Source organism: Choloepus didactylus, chromosome 1 (assembly GCF_015220235.1).
Source record: "Choloepus didactylus isolate mChoDid1 chromosome 1, mChoDid1.pri, whole genome shotgun sequence".
Classification (NCBI taxonomy): Eukaryota; Metazoa; Chordata; class Mammalia; order Pilosa; family Megalonychidae; genus Choloepus; species Choloepus didactylus.
Genome location: NC_051307.1, coordinates 117,356,464 through 117,369,671, shown reverse-complemented (window position 1 = coordinate 117,369,671; position 13,208 = coordinate 117,356,464). Strand labels below are relative to the sequence as shown.

At 36.2% G+C, this 13,208-nt stretch overlaps 1 protein-coding gene and 1 pseudogene across 4 annotated transcripts in view; both read left to right on the top strand.

The window, feature by feature from the left end:
- Window positions 1-13,208, top strand: part of NAALADL2 (N-acetylated alpha-linked acidic dipeptidase like 2) — a 1,146,579-nt gene that overhangs the window by 1,049,202 nt on the left and 84,169 nt on the right. The gene's annotated exons all lie outside the window — the stretch shown is intronic.
- Window positions 11,215-12,437, top strand: LOC119509932 (annotated as a pseudogene).

Genomic DNA, 13,208 nt, shown 5'->3' with positions numbered 1-13,208 from the left:
TTAATCAAAGAATTACAGACAGGCAACAAGAGCATGGTTCAGGATATAAAGGACATGAAGAAGAGCATAGAACAGGATATAAAGGACATAAAGAAGACCCTAGAGGAGCATAAAGAATAAATTGCAAGAGTAAATAAAAAAATAGAAGATCTTATGGAAATAAAAGAAACTTGGCCAAATTAAAAAGACTCTGGATACTCATAATACAAGATTAGAGGAAGCTGAACAACAACTCAGTCTCCTTGAGGACCACAGAACAGAAAATGAAAGAACAAAAGAAAGAATGGGGAAAAAATAGAAAAAATAGAAATGGATCTCAGGGATATGATAGATAAAATAAAACATCCAAATTTAAGATTCATTGGTGTCCCAGAAGGGGAAGAGAAGGGTAAAGGTCTAGAAAGAGTATTCAAAGGCAGTGGCATGACATATTTAAAACTCTGAGAGAGAAAAATTTCCAACCAAGAATACTTTATCCAGCAAAACTCTCCTTCAAATTTGAGGAAGAGCTTGAATTTTTCACAAACAAATGGTGAGAGATTTTGCTAATAAAATACCTGCCCTACTTCAGATACTAAAGGGAGCCCTACCAACAGAGAAAAAAGCTGGGAGACTTCACCACCAGTAGATCAGTCCTATAAGAAATGCTAAAGGGAGTTGAGCAGGCTGAAAGGAAGGGACACTAAACAATTGACTGAAACTACGTGAAGAAATAAAAGGTACCACTAAAAATCACATGGTAGATATAAATACCAATACTACTGTATTTTTGATTTGTAACTCCACTATTTACTTCCTACAGGATCTAAAATACATAAACTGTAATGATAAATCAGTGGTTTTGGACTCAGTGTAAAATATGTAATTTTTGACAAGAACTACATAAAAGTGGGGGAACAAGGGAGTATAGGAACATAGTTTATGTGTCATATTGAAGTTAAGTTGGTATCAAAGAAAAACAAGATTGTTATATATTTAAGATGTTAAATTTAAGCCCCATGGTAAACACAAAGAAAGTATCAGAGAATATGACCATAGAGATGAAAAGTAAAGTAGGGGTTCCGAGAAGTGGGGGAAGGGGCAATGGGGAGTTAAGAAATGAGTGTAGGGTTTCTGTTTGGGGTGAAGGGAAACTTCTAGAAAGGGATGGTGGGAAGGTGATAGCATTGCAACATTCTAAATGTGATTAATCTCACTAATGGAATGCTAGGGAGGGGGTGGAATGGGAAGATTTAGACTGTATATATGTTTCCACAATTGAAAAAAAAAAAAGACAGTCTAAATAGTTGACAATTAAATGCCAAGGATGATCCTGGATGGGATCTGAGGATGGAGGAGAGGAAGCTCAAAGGGACACAGATGGGACTTATGCGGAGAAAAAAAAAAAGGAAATATAGAATGTAAGCTTTGTTATCAATGTTGAATTTCTTGAACTTCTTAGCTGCGTTTAATGGGAATGCATAAAAGAATGTTCTTGTTCATGGGAAATGTATATGTGAATTACATTGTTTTTTCAAGGATGTGTGCAGCTTCCTCTCATATGTTCAGAAGACAGCAATAGATGATGGATGATAGGGAGGGAGGGATGGAGGGAAAGAAAGAAAGAAATGGTGGTGTGACAGGATGTTAAAGGTGGTGGATTGGGGGTATCAGGAGAGGGGAGTCGGGGTATGCTGGAGTTCTGTGTATGGGGTTTGTACTGTTTTTGCAACTGTTCCTGTAAATTTATCTCAAAATAAAATTTCTTATTAAAAAAAATTATCCCTACTTTTCCATTCCCCAATCCTAGGGATAGCAGCCCCTTCCTACTGTTATAACCTCTGTGATACTTTAGTGTTTCCCCTGTGCTTTATAATCTAATATGGAAATAAAGTATCTTCAACAATATTAAAAGTAATGCATTCTAAGAAAGTTACAGATAAAGAGCTTCAGTTTATTCAGAGAAGAGAGTTTTTTGTTGTTTGTTTCAGCGAAGCTAGGATCTAGGCAGACATCATGGGGGAGAGAGTAAAGTTGGGTCTTATAAATTAGTAGACATTTGTCTTTAAGAGATAGGTATGAGAGAGTGGAAGGGCTTTACAAAAGGTATGAAAAATACTACATTTCTAAAAATCTACTAAATAATATTTACCATTCTCTTGTTGAGCATACCTTCTCTTGTAATATAGTAAAGCCCCCAAAGGCTGTCATTTGCCCCTATGTCTAAATAACTGTAGATTGTCTACTTCTGAAAACTAGCAAACTGAGTGAATAGTTCAGTATTTTGTTCATCCTCTTTTTCATTCGTATGTGTTGACTGGTTATTCTCACTGATGTCATTGTGTCTAGCTGCTAGAATCTGCTGGTAACTGCCTCAGTAATTCAGTATTATTCCCCATCTCTTAAGGGGCAGCACTGCTGGGCTTTGTGACAGTTCTTTGTCCTTCTCTTTACCATGTTAACTTAGTTTAACATGTTCACTGTCTTCCAGAATCATGACCTCAGGGTAAGTAGGAACGTTACTATACATAAATAAACTCATCCCTGTTTTGACTCTTCCTTTCCCATGCAGAAGAGTGCTGTTTTATCTTTCATGTAGTTCAGTGGTATTCATTTTATATAGATAATCTGAACAAAGTTGCTGAGAGACCTTTGAGACCTAAATATTTTAGACTTAGTAGGCCAATATCTAAGGCTCTTTAAAATGAACCTGCACTATAAGATCATAAATAAGAGAAGTGAAGATAAACCTTAGCAAGGTGATGCTGATTGAGAAATGATGTTAACATAAGTGAACTTGATCAGTAAGGTTGGCTGAATTTGACACTTTGAGGCCAACTACATATATATGAGACACAGTTCATCTCCCTTCACCCCATATAACATATGCACTTTATTGTATCCACATAGCCTCTTTTCAGAGACTATAAATTATGGTATTATGGACTCTTGATGTTTGAAACACAATTGGAGCTTGAAGGTCAAGGCAGAAAACTGTACCCTAAATTCCTGTTTATTGATGATGTATAGTATAGATAGCTGCATACTTCATTCTGCTACAATTAAAAATCTGTCAGCATTTCTAATATACACCATTATTTCAGGGTTTGAAAGCATGGTCATTTATCCTTACTATTTCTTTGAATTATGCAATACAAGGCCTCAGCTGTGGGAGGGCATCTTCAAGTTCTGTTAAAAGATTATAATTATTTTGTTTTCTTCTTTTATTGAAATGCTAAACTATAAAAGGGGGGCTAGCTCTCAGCATTCTCATAACTAAAGCAGCACCTATATTTAGGCAATATATTTTTAAGTAAAAAATACTTTCGTTATATGAATATTAAGGAATAAAATATTATTTCAGATTTCAGTTTTATAACATATTCATTTTGGAAGAAGTGGAAATAATTTGGGAATAATTTTTCAATAATCATTTTTTTAAATGCCTGACTTCTTCCTACTTCCGTATCAGATATCTATATAGGTCATAGCAATATAGTAAAGTTGAGAAAAGCTTGACTCATTTGTTTATAGAGAAACAAAAAGATCCTTAATATATTTTTGAAGAACCTCAAACAATTAACTTTTTAATTTATGAGTAGTTAGTAAATATGTAATCTGAAAATCTAGATCTGTGCTATTCACTATGGTAGGTACTAGTCACATGTGGCTACTGATAGCATAAAATGTGGCTCGTCCAAATTGAGTCCAAGCTAAAAGTATAAAACACAAAGGATTTTTTGTATTACTTACTTAAAAATTGAATAAAGGGAAATTTCACTTTAATAATTTTTATAGATTACATGCTGAAATATTTTGAATATATTGGATTAAGTTAAATGTATTAAAATTAATTCAACTGTGTCTTTTTTTTTTACTGTTTTTAGTATGGCTACTAGAAAATTTAAAATTGGATTTGTGACTCATAGTATAGTTCCATCATATAGCAGTGCTTGTATTTTCTCAAGTACCCCACATCTTTTGTATTGATGAAATATCCAATCAATAGTATGAATTGACTCAATGTGAAATGTTTTGTTTATGAAACTTCTAAGATATGATCAAAGAGTAGTGAGGGCTTTGTTTAGAAGACCTCCTCTCCCTGCAAACCAGAGTGGTGATGCTGGAGGTATTTCTGAGGTGGGTTGCCAACAAACAGCTAGGAGATTTTAAATGCATAGTTTCATTGTGAATTTTAACATATATACATAACAGTAATAACTTTCAAAGTATTATTTAACAAGTAGTTAGCAGATTTCAAAGACTGTCATGAGTCACCGTTCCACAACTTTGGCTATTTCCATTATTGTAAAATATAATATGTATACTGAAAGATGTTAATTTTTGATGTACAGCTCAATAATCAGTTATATAGGTAATTTCAAAAAATTTTATGGGTTAAAGTTCCACAGTTTCAATTATTTCCTTATTAGGCAATATAGGGTACATACAGAAAGGTGAAGACTTTGAAAGCACAATTCAACAAATAGCTACAGAGCAAATTTCAAAAGATGTTATAGGTTACAGTTCCCCATATCATTTACCTCCTTCCAGCTATTCCAACACCCCAGCATCTAAAAATATATATATATTTATATAAAGTTTCAGAATTCATAGACCTTTGTTAAATCTTATCTTGTTTGTTGATATCCTTTCCTCTCACTTAATCTCTTTCTCAGTCTTCAGGGGTTTCTAAACAGTGAGCACCGTAACTTGCTCATATTGAAAGGGGGTGTCGACATTATGGGAAAGGGGGCTGCATCTGACTGTTGTTCTTAAAGAGGCTCTTGCCTCTGGGTCTGGCATAGGAACATTTTGGTGGATTTTAGTTTCTGAGAGATAAAACATAGCAAGTAAATACTTTATAGAATTTCAGGAAGGGAACTAGGTATTTGGGGACTACTTTTGGAAAGAGCATGGCATACTGTGGCCATTTGGGATGATGAGCTGGAGCTTGCATAAGAGAAACCTCTAGGATACCCTCTCGACTCTATTTGGGGTCTCTCAACCACTGCGACCTCAGCTTGTTAACTTTTTTTGCCCCCCTCGCCCCCACTTTTGGTCAAGTAGGCATTTTCAATCCCTTGCTGCCAGACCCTGGCTCATTCCTGGGTGTCATGTCCCATGTTGCCAGGGAGATTCATTCCCCTAGGAGTCATGTCCCTCCTTGGGGGGAGGTTAATGAATTTATTTGCCGAGTTGGGCTTAGAGAGAGAAAGGCCACTTCTGAGCAACAAAAGAGGTTCCCTGGAGATACCTCTTAGGCATAATTATAGGAGGGCTCAGCCTCCCATTTATGACCCTAAGTTTCACAAGAGCAAGCCTTATGAGTTATTGAGTAGTGGGTTCTTAATTTCACTTAATATATATTCTATCCCAAGCTAAAAAGTCAGTTTCTTACCTTATCTTCACTTAGTTGTAAATCCTCATCACTCTCAACTTTAAACAATTGTAATACATCCCAGAGCTCTTATCAGCTGCTGGTTATCATCTCTAGTATTAGTGTAGTGTTGGTCACATTCATTATCATATCTGGACATATTAGATTATCATTCCCCCTTCACAAGCTTCTGTCTATCTCTAGGTCCCCTATATTCTACATTATAAGAAATGTATTTTATATTTTTTATGTAGTTCACATTAATGGTAGCATACAATATCTCTCCTTCTGTGTCTGGCTTATTTCCCTCAGCATTATGTCTTCAGGGTTCATACATGTTGACATATGTTTCATGACCTCATTCCTTCTTATGGCTGCATAGTAGTCTATCATATGTATATACCACATTTTGTTTATCATCTGTTCAAGGACATTTGGTTTGTTTCCATCTCTTGGCAAATGTGAACAATGCTGCTGTAACACCAGTGTGCAAGTATCTGTTTATGTCAGTGTTTTCAGATCTTTTGGGTATATACCAGGAAGTGAAATTGCTGGATTGTAGGGTAATTTGATATCTAGTTTTCTGAGGAACTGCCAAACTTTCTTCCAGAGTGGCTGTACCATTATACAGTCCCACCAGCAATGAATAAGACTTTCAGTTTCTCCACATCCTCCTCAGCATTTTTAGTTTCCTGTTTGTTTAATGGCAGCCATTCTGTTTTAAAATGCAATTTTATTGAGATATATTCACATAACATACAGTCCTTCAAAGTGTACAATCAGTTATTCATAGTTGTGCATTGATCACCACAATCTTTGAACATTTCCATTATTCCAAAAAATAAAATAAAAATTAGAATAAAAAAGAACATCCAAAACATTCTACTCCCCTCCTCCCCACATTGTTCATTTACTTTTTTTCACACTCATTCATCGTTTTTTAACTTTATCAAAAAATTAAAAAAACAAACAATAAAAAAAAACATTTCAAACAAAACCAAACCAAAAAAATAATAAAAAACAAATAACCTAAAATAAATACATTGCTTCCAACATTTTCCTACCCTACCCCAAGAAAATAACAGACTATAACCCAACAAAGGAATAAGAAAAACAGTTAACCTAAAAGAACTACATTTCTGTGAACTTGTTCCTACCATACCCCCCAGAAATTAACAAACCATAGTCACTCCTGAGCATTCCCAGAACATTGAGTTTATCCTCCATAACTTATCTGTTCTTATTAGATTATCATTCCCTCTTCGCTATTTGCTATCACTATGTCCCCTACATTCTACAATAGAAACCATTTATTTTACATTTTTCACAGTGTTCACATTAGTGGTAACATACAATATTTCTCTTTTTGTGCCTGGCTTATTTCACTCAGTATTATGTCTTCAAGGTTCATCCATATTGTCATATGTTTCATGACATCATTCCTTCTTACTGCTGCATAGTATTCTATCATGTGTTTACACCACATTATGTTTATCCCCTCATCTATTGAAGGACATTTGGGTTGTTTTCATCTCTTGACAAAAAGTGCAATTTCTGGATCGAAGGGTAGCTCTATATCTAGTTTTCTAAGGATACGCCAGACTGTCTTCCAGGGTGGCTGCACCATTATACAGTCCCACCAACAATGAATAAGAGTTCCAGCTTCTCCACATCTTCTCCAGCATTTGTAGTTTCCTGCTTGTTTAATGGCAGCCAATCTAATTGGTGCGAGATGATATCTCATTGTGGTCTTAATTTGCATCTCCCTAATAGCTAGAGAAGCTGAACATTTTTTCAAGTGTTTTTTGGCCATTTGCATTTCCTCTTCAGAGAACTGTATTTTCATATCTTTTGCCCATTTTATAATTGGGCTGTCTGTACTACTGTCATTGAGTTTTGGATTTCTTTATATATGCAAGATATCAGTCTTTTGTCAGACACATGGTTTCCAAATATTTTTTTCCCATTGTGTTGGCTGCCTCTTCACTCTTTTGACAAATTACTTTGAGGTACAGAAGGTTTTAAGTTTGAGGATTTCACATTTATCTATGTTTTCTTTTGTTGCTTGTGCTTTGGGTATGAGGTCTAGGAAGTGACCTCCTAATACAAGGTCTTGAAGATGTTTCCCTACATTATCTTCTAGGTGTTTTATGGTACTGTCTCTTATATTGAGGTTTTTAATCTGTTTTGAGTTAGTTTTTGTGTAGGGTGTGAGGTAGGGGTCCTCTTTCATTCTTTTGGATATGGATATCCAGCTATCCAGCCCCATTTGTTGAACAGTTTGTTACTTCCCAGTTCAGTGGATTTGGGGGCCTTATCAAAGATCAGTTGACCATAGATCTGGGGGTCTATTTCTGAATTCTCAATTTGATTCCATTGATTAATATGTCTATCTTTGTGCCAATACCATGCTGTTTTGACTACTGTGGCTTTATGATAGTTTTCAGTCAGGAAATGTAAGTCCTCCCACTTTGTTTTTCTTTTTTAGAATTTTTTTGTTTTTTTTAAGCAATTTGAGGCAACTTCCCCTTCCAAAAAAATTGATGACTATCTTTTCCAAGTCTGCAAAGTAGATTGCTGGAAATTTGATTGGAATTCTATTGAACCTGTAGATCAGTTTGGGTAGAACTGACATCTTAATGATGTTTAGCCTTCCTATCCATGAACACAGAGTATCTTTCCATTTCTTTAGGTCCTCTTTTATTTCTTTTAGTAAAGTTATGTAATTTTCTGTGTATAGGTGTTTTACATCATTGGTTAAGTTTTTTCCTAGGTACTTGATTTTTTTCAGTTGCTATTGTGAATGCAATCTTTTTCTTGAGTGGCTCTTCTGTTAGGTCTAGTGTATAAAAACCTTACTGACTTATGTGGATTAATCTAGTATCCTGCTACTTTGCTAAATTTGTTTATTAGCTCAAGTAGTTCTGTCATCGATTTCTCAGGGTTTTCCAGATATAAGATATATCATCTGCAAATAATGACAGCTTTACTTCCTCCTTTCCAATTTGGATGCCCTTTGTTTCTTTGTCTTGCTGTATTGCTCTGGCTAGAACTTCTAGCACAGTGGTGAATAACAGTGGTGACAGCGTGCATTCTTATCTTGTTCCTGATCTTAGAGGGAAGGCTTTCAATCTCTCACCATTGAGTACTATGCTGGCTGTGGATTTTTCATGTATGCCCTTTTTCATATTGAGGAAGTTTCCTTCAATTCCTACCTTTTGAAATTTTTTTTAATCAAAAAAAGGATGCTGGATTTTGTCAAATGCCTTTTCAGCATCTATTGAGATGATTATTCGATTTTTCCTTTTTGATTTGTTGATGTGTTGTATTACATTGGCTGATTTTCTTATGTTGAACCATCCTTGCATGCCTGAGATGAACACCACTTGGTCAAGGTGTATGATTCTTTTAATGTGTCTTTGGATTCAATTTGTAAGTATTTTGTTGAGAATTTTTGCATCTATATTCAGTAGGGAGATTGGCCTGCAGTTTTCCTTTCTGATAGTATCTTTATCTGGTTTTGGTATTACAGTGAAGTTGGCATCATAAAATGAGTTAAATTGTGTTCCATTTTCTTCAATTTTTTGAAAGAGCTTGAGTAGGAATGGTGTCAGTTCTTTTTGGAAAGTTTGATAGAATTCCCCTGTGAAGACATCTGGCCCTGGACTTTTGTTTGTAGGAAGCTTTTTGATGGCTGATTGGATCTCTTGTGATTAGTTTGTTGAGGTTTTCTATTTCTTTTTTGGTCAGTCTAGGTTTTTCATACGTCACCAGGAAGCTATCCATTTCTTCTAAATTGTCTAGTTTGTTGGTTCATAGTATCCTCTTATGATTTTAAAAATTTCTCCAGGATCCACAGTAATGTTCCCTTTCTCATTTATTATATTGTTTGTTTGGGTCTTCTCTCTTTTTTACTTTGTCAGTATAGCTAAGGATTTGTCAGTCTTGTTGATCTTCTCAAAGAACCAACTTTTAGTTTTATGTAGTCTCTCTATTGTTTTTTTTTTGCTCTCCCTATCATTTATTTCTGCTTTAATCCTTGCTACTTCTTTTCTTCTACTTGTTTTAGGATTAATTTGCTCTTCATTTTCTAGCTTCTTCACTTGTTCCACTAGTTATTTTATTTTAGCTCTTTCTTCATTTTTTAATGCATGCATTTAGAGCTATTAATTTCCCCCTCAATACCGCCTTCACTGCATCCCATAGGTTTTGATAGGTTGTGTTGTCATTTTCATTTATCTCTAGATATTTAGCAATTTCTCTTGCAATTTCTTCTTTGACCCACTGATTGTTTATGAGTATGTCATTTATCTTCCAGATTTTTGTGAATGTTCTAGATCTTTGATGGTTATTTACTTCTAGATGCATTCCTCTGTGGTCAGAGAATGTGGTTTGAATAATTTCAATCCTTTTAAATTTATTGAAGCTTGTTTTATGCCCCAGAATATGATCTATCCTGGAGTAAGTTGAATGGTTCAATGAGTACTAGAGAAGAATGTGTGTCCTAGTAATTTGGGATGTAATGCTCTATATACGTCTGTTAAGTCTAATTCATTTATCACACTGTTTAGGTTCTCAATTTCCTTATTGGTCCTCTGTCTGGTTGATCTATCTATAGGAGAAAGTGGTGTATTGAAGTCTTCCATGATTATTGTGGAGTCATCAGTTGCTTCCTTCAGTTTTGCCAATGTTTATCCCATGTACTTTGGCGCACCTTTTCATAAACATTTATGATTGTTATTTCTTCTTGGTGAATTGTCCCTTTCATTAGTGTATAGTATCCTTCTTTGTTTCTTATGACATCCTTGCATTTAAAGTCTATTTTATTTGAGATTTGTATTGCCACCCCTGCTTTCTTTTGGCTGTAGCTTGCATGGAATATTTTTTTCCATCCTTTCACTTTCAATCTCTTTGTGTCAGTGGGTCTAAGATGAGTCTCTTGTAAACAGCATATTGATGGTTCATATTTTTTAATCCATTCTGCCAGTCTGAATCTTTTAATTGGGAAGCTTAATCCATTCACCTTCAATGTTATTACCATGAAGGCATTTCTTGAATCAGCCATCTTATCCTTTGGTTTTTATTTGTCACATCTATTTCTTCCTTCTCTCTGTTTCCTTTAAGTTACCCTTACTAGTATTCTTAAGTTCTGTGCCCTTCTGTAGGCATCTCTCTCCTGTACTTTTTTTTCAGCTGGTAGAGCTCCCTTTAGTATTTCTTGTAGAACAGGTCTCTTGTTAACAAATCCTCACAGTATTTGTTTGTCTGTGAAAATTTTAAGCTCCCCCTCCATTTTGGAAAAGAGCTTTGTTGGATAAAGAATTCTTGGCTGTAATTTTTCTCTTTCAGAATTTTAAATATGTCATACCACTGCTTTCTCACTTCCGTGATGCCCACTGAGTAATCACTACTTTGTCTTATATTGTTTCCCTTGTATGTGGTGAATTGCTTCTCCCTTGCTGCTTTCAGAACTTTGTCCTTCTCTTCAGCATTTGACAATCTGACCAGAATATATCTCAGAGTGGATTTATTTGGATTTATTCTATTTGGAGTTTGTTGGACATCTTTGATTCTCATATTTTTGTCATTTTTAAGGATTGGGAAGTTTTCCCAACAATTTCTTCAAATACTCTCCTCAGCCCTTTACTCTTCTGTTTACCTTTGGAACACCAATGATTCTTATATCTGTGCATTTCATTTTATCCATCATTTCCCTGAAATCCATTTCAAATTTTTAAAATTTTTTCACCATTCATTCTTTTGTGCTCTCACATTCCATTGTCCTGTCTTTGAGTTCAAAAATTCATTCCTCTAACTCTTTAAATCTGCTGTTATGAGACAACAGGGCCACGAGCATGGGTGCCACGATCAGCTTGGGAAGCCCCACCCCGTCCCCCCCACCCCGGGCTGCCGAGTAGTTCTGGCGCGGCCTCACGTGCTCCCCGAGCAGGCCAGGCAGGCCAGGCAGGCCAAGGCGGCAGAGGCTGCAGCATGAGCATGATGTGGTGGCTCCCAGGGGCGCCCGGCGCCCATTGACAGTGTCACCAGCTCCAAGATGGCTGCTCGGTTTGCAGCTGCGCTCTGAGAGATGGCAGCAAACTCGCATTGTCTTTCCACCACTCTGATCGCCCCAGCCATTGGTGCTTTCCAGGGTCTTTTCTCCAGCAGACATGCACTGAGCAACCAGAATCAAATCATGGAGCTGAACCCCCACCTGATGTGTGTGCTCTGTGGAGGGTACTTCATTGACACCACCACCATCATCAAATGTCTACATTCCTTCTGTAAAGTGTGTATTGTGCGTTACTTGGAGAACAGCAAGTACTGTCCAATCTGTGACATCCAAGTTCACCAAACCAGACCACTCTTAAATATAAGATCAGATAAAACTGTTCAAGATATTATATACAAATTAGTTCCAGGGCTCTTCAAAAATGAAATGAAGAGAAGAGACTTTTATGCAGCTCATCCTTCAGATTATGCTGCCAATGGCTCTAATGAAGATAGAGGAGAAGTTGCAGATGAAGATAAGAGAATTATTACTGATGATGAGATAAGTTTATCCATTGAATTCTTTGACCGGAACAGATTGGATTGAAAAGTAAACAAAGACAAAGAGAAATCTAAGGAAGAGGTGAATGATAAAAGGACATACCTAACACTTTCCAGATGATATCATGTATGAAGAGGAGCCTTTAAAGGATTACTATATACTAATGGATATTGCCTACATTTATACCTGGAGAAGGAATGGGCCACTTCCTTTGAAATAGAGTTCGACCCACTTGTAAAAGAATGAAGATCAGTCACCAGAGAGACAGACTGATGGCTGCTGGGGACCTGGAGAGTGACTCTGGCAGCAATAAGGCCCACAGCCCCTCAGGAGGCCTCCCCTCCACCTCCTTGTGCCTCCCAAGCCCCAGCACCCCCATCCAGTCACCGCACCCCCAGTTTCCCCACATCTCTAGCACCATGAATGGAACCAGCAGCAGCCCCAGTGGGGAACCACCAGTCTTCCTTTGCCAACAGACCTCGGAAATCTTTAGTCAGTGGGTCCTCAGCAACTTCATCTGGTTGAAACCTGAGACTGCTAAGGAAAAGAATTTTAAACTCCTGATTTATACAGTTATCTCCATGCCATTACAGCTTTATGGATGCTAATACATGTGACTGTTGTCCAAGTTGCTTTCTTTTGTAGTGGCATTAAATTTGGCTATAAAAGATGGACTAGATGTGATATTCATTTGGGCGTTAAAAGAAAAAGATTGTTCTTATAAAGTGCTGGTTTCTGGGGAGAGGCAGGCAAGATTCTTTGTGTGTGTATTAGGAAAGATGCAAAACGGTTTCTGTAACCATTGTTTAAAGTGGAAATATGGATATGAGCATTGGGCCATAGTTTGTTAATCCAACTAACACCTACATTACATTCTCCTTGATTGTTCTTGTTAATCTGTTTTGTGAACCTGTAGAAAACAAGTGCTTTTTATCTTGAAATTTCAACAAATGGAAAGAAGATGCATAGAATAATGCATTCTATGTAGCCATGACACTGTGAATAACAATTTCTTGCATATTTAGCCATTTTGATTCCATTTCCTTTTTTTTACTTCTCTGTTGCTGTGCAAAACTGATCAAAGGAAAGTAAACTTCAGTTTTACAATCTGTACGCCTAAAAGTGGGTACTACTGTTTATTTTACTGACTTGTTGAAATGATTCACTTTTGAAAGAATCGGATGGCATTATGCTTGTTGTACAATGCCATATTGGTAAATGACATAAGAGGAAACAGTATTGTATGATACATTTATAAATACTATAAAGAAATTGTTTTGTTTCATGCACTCAGAA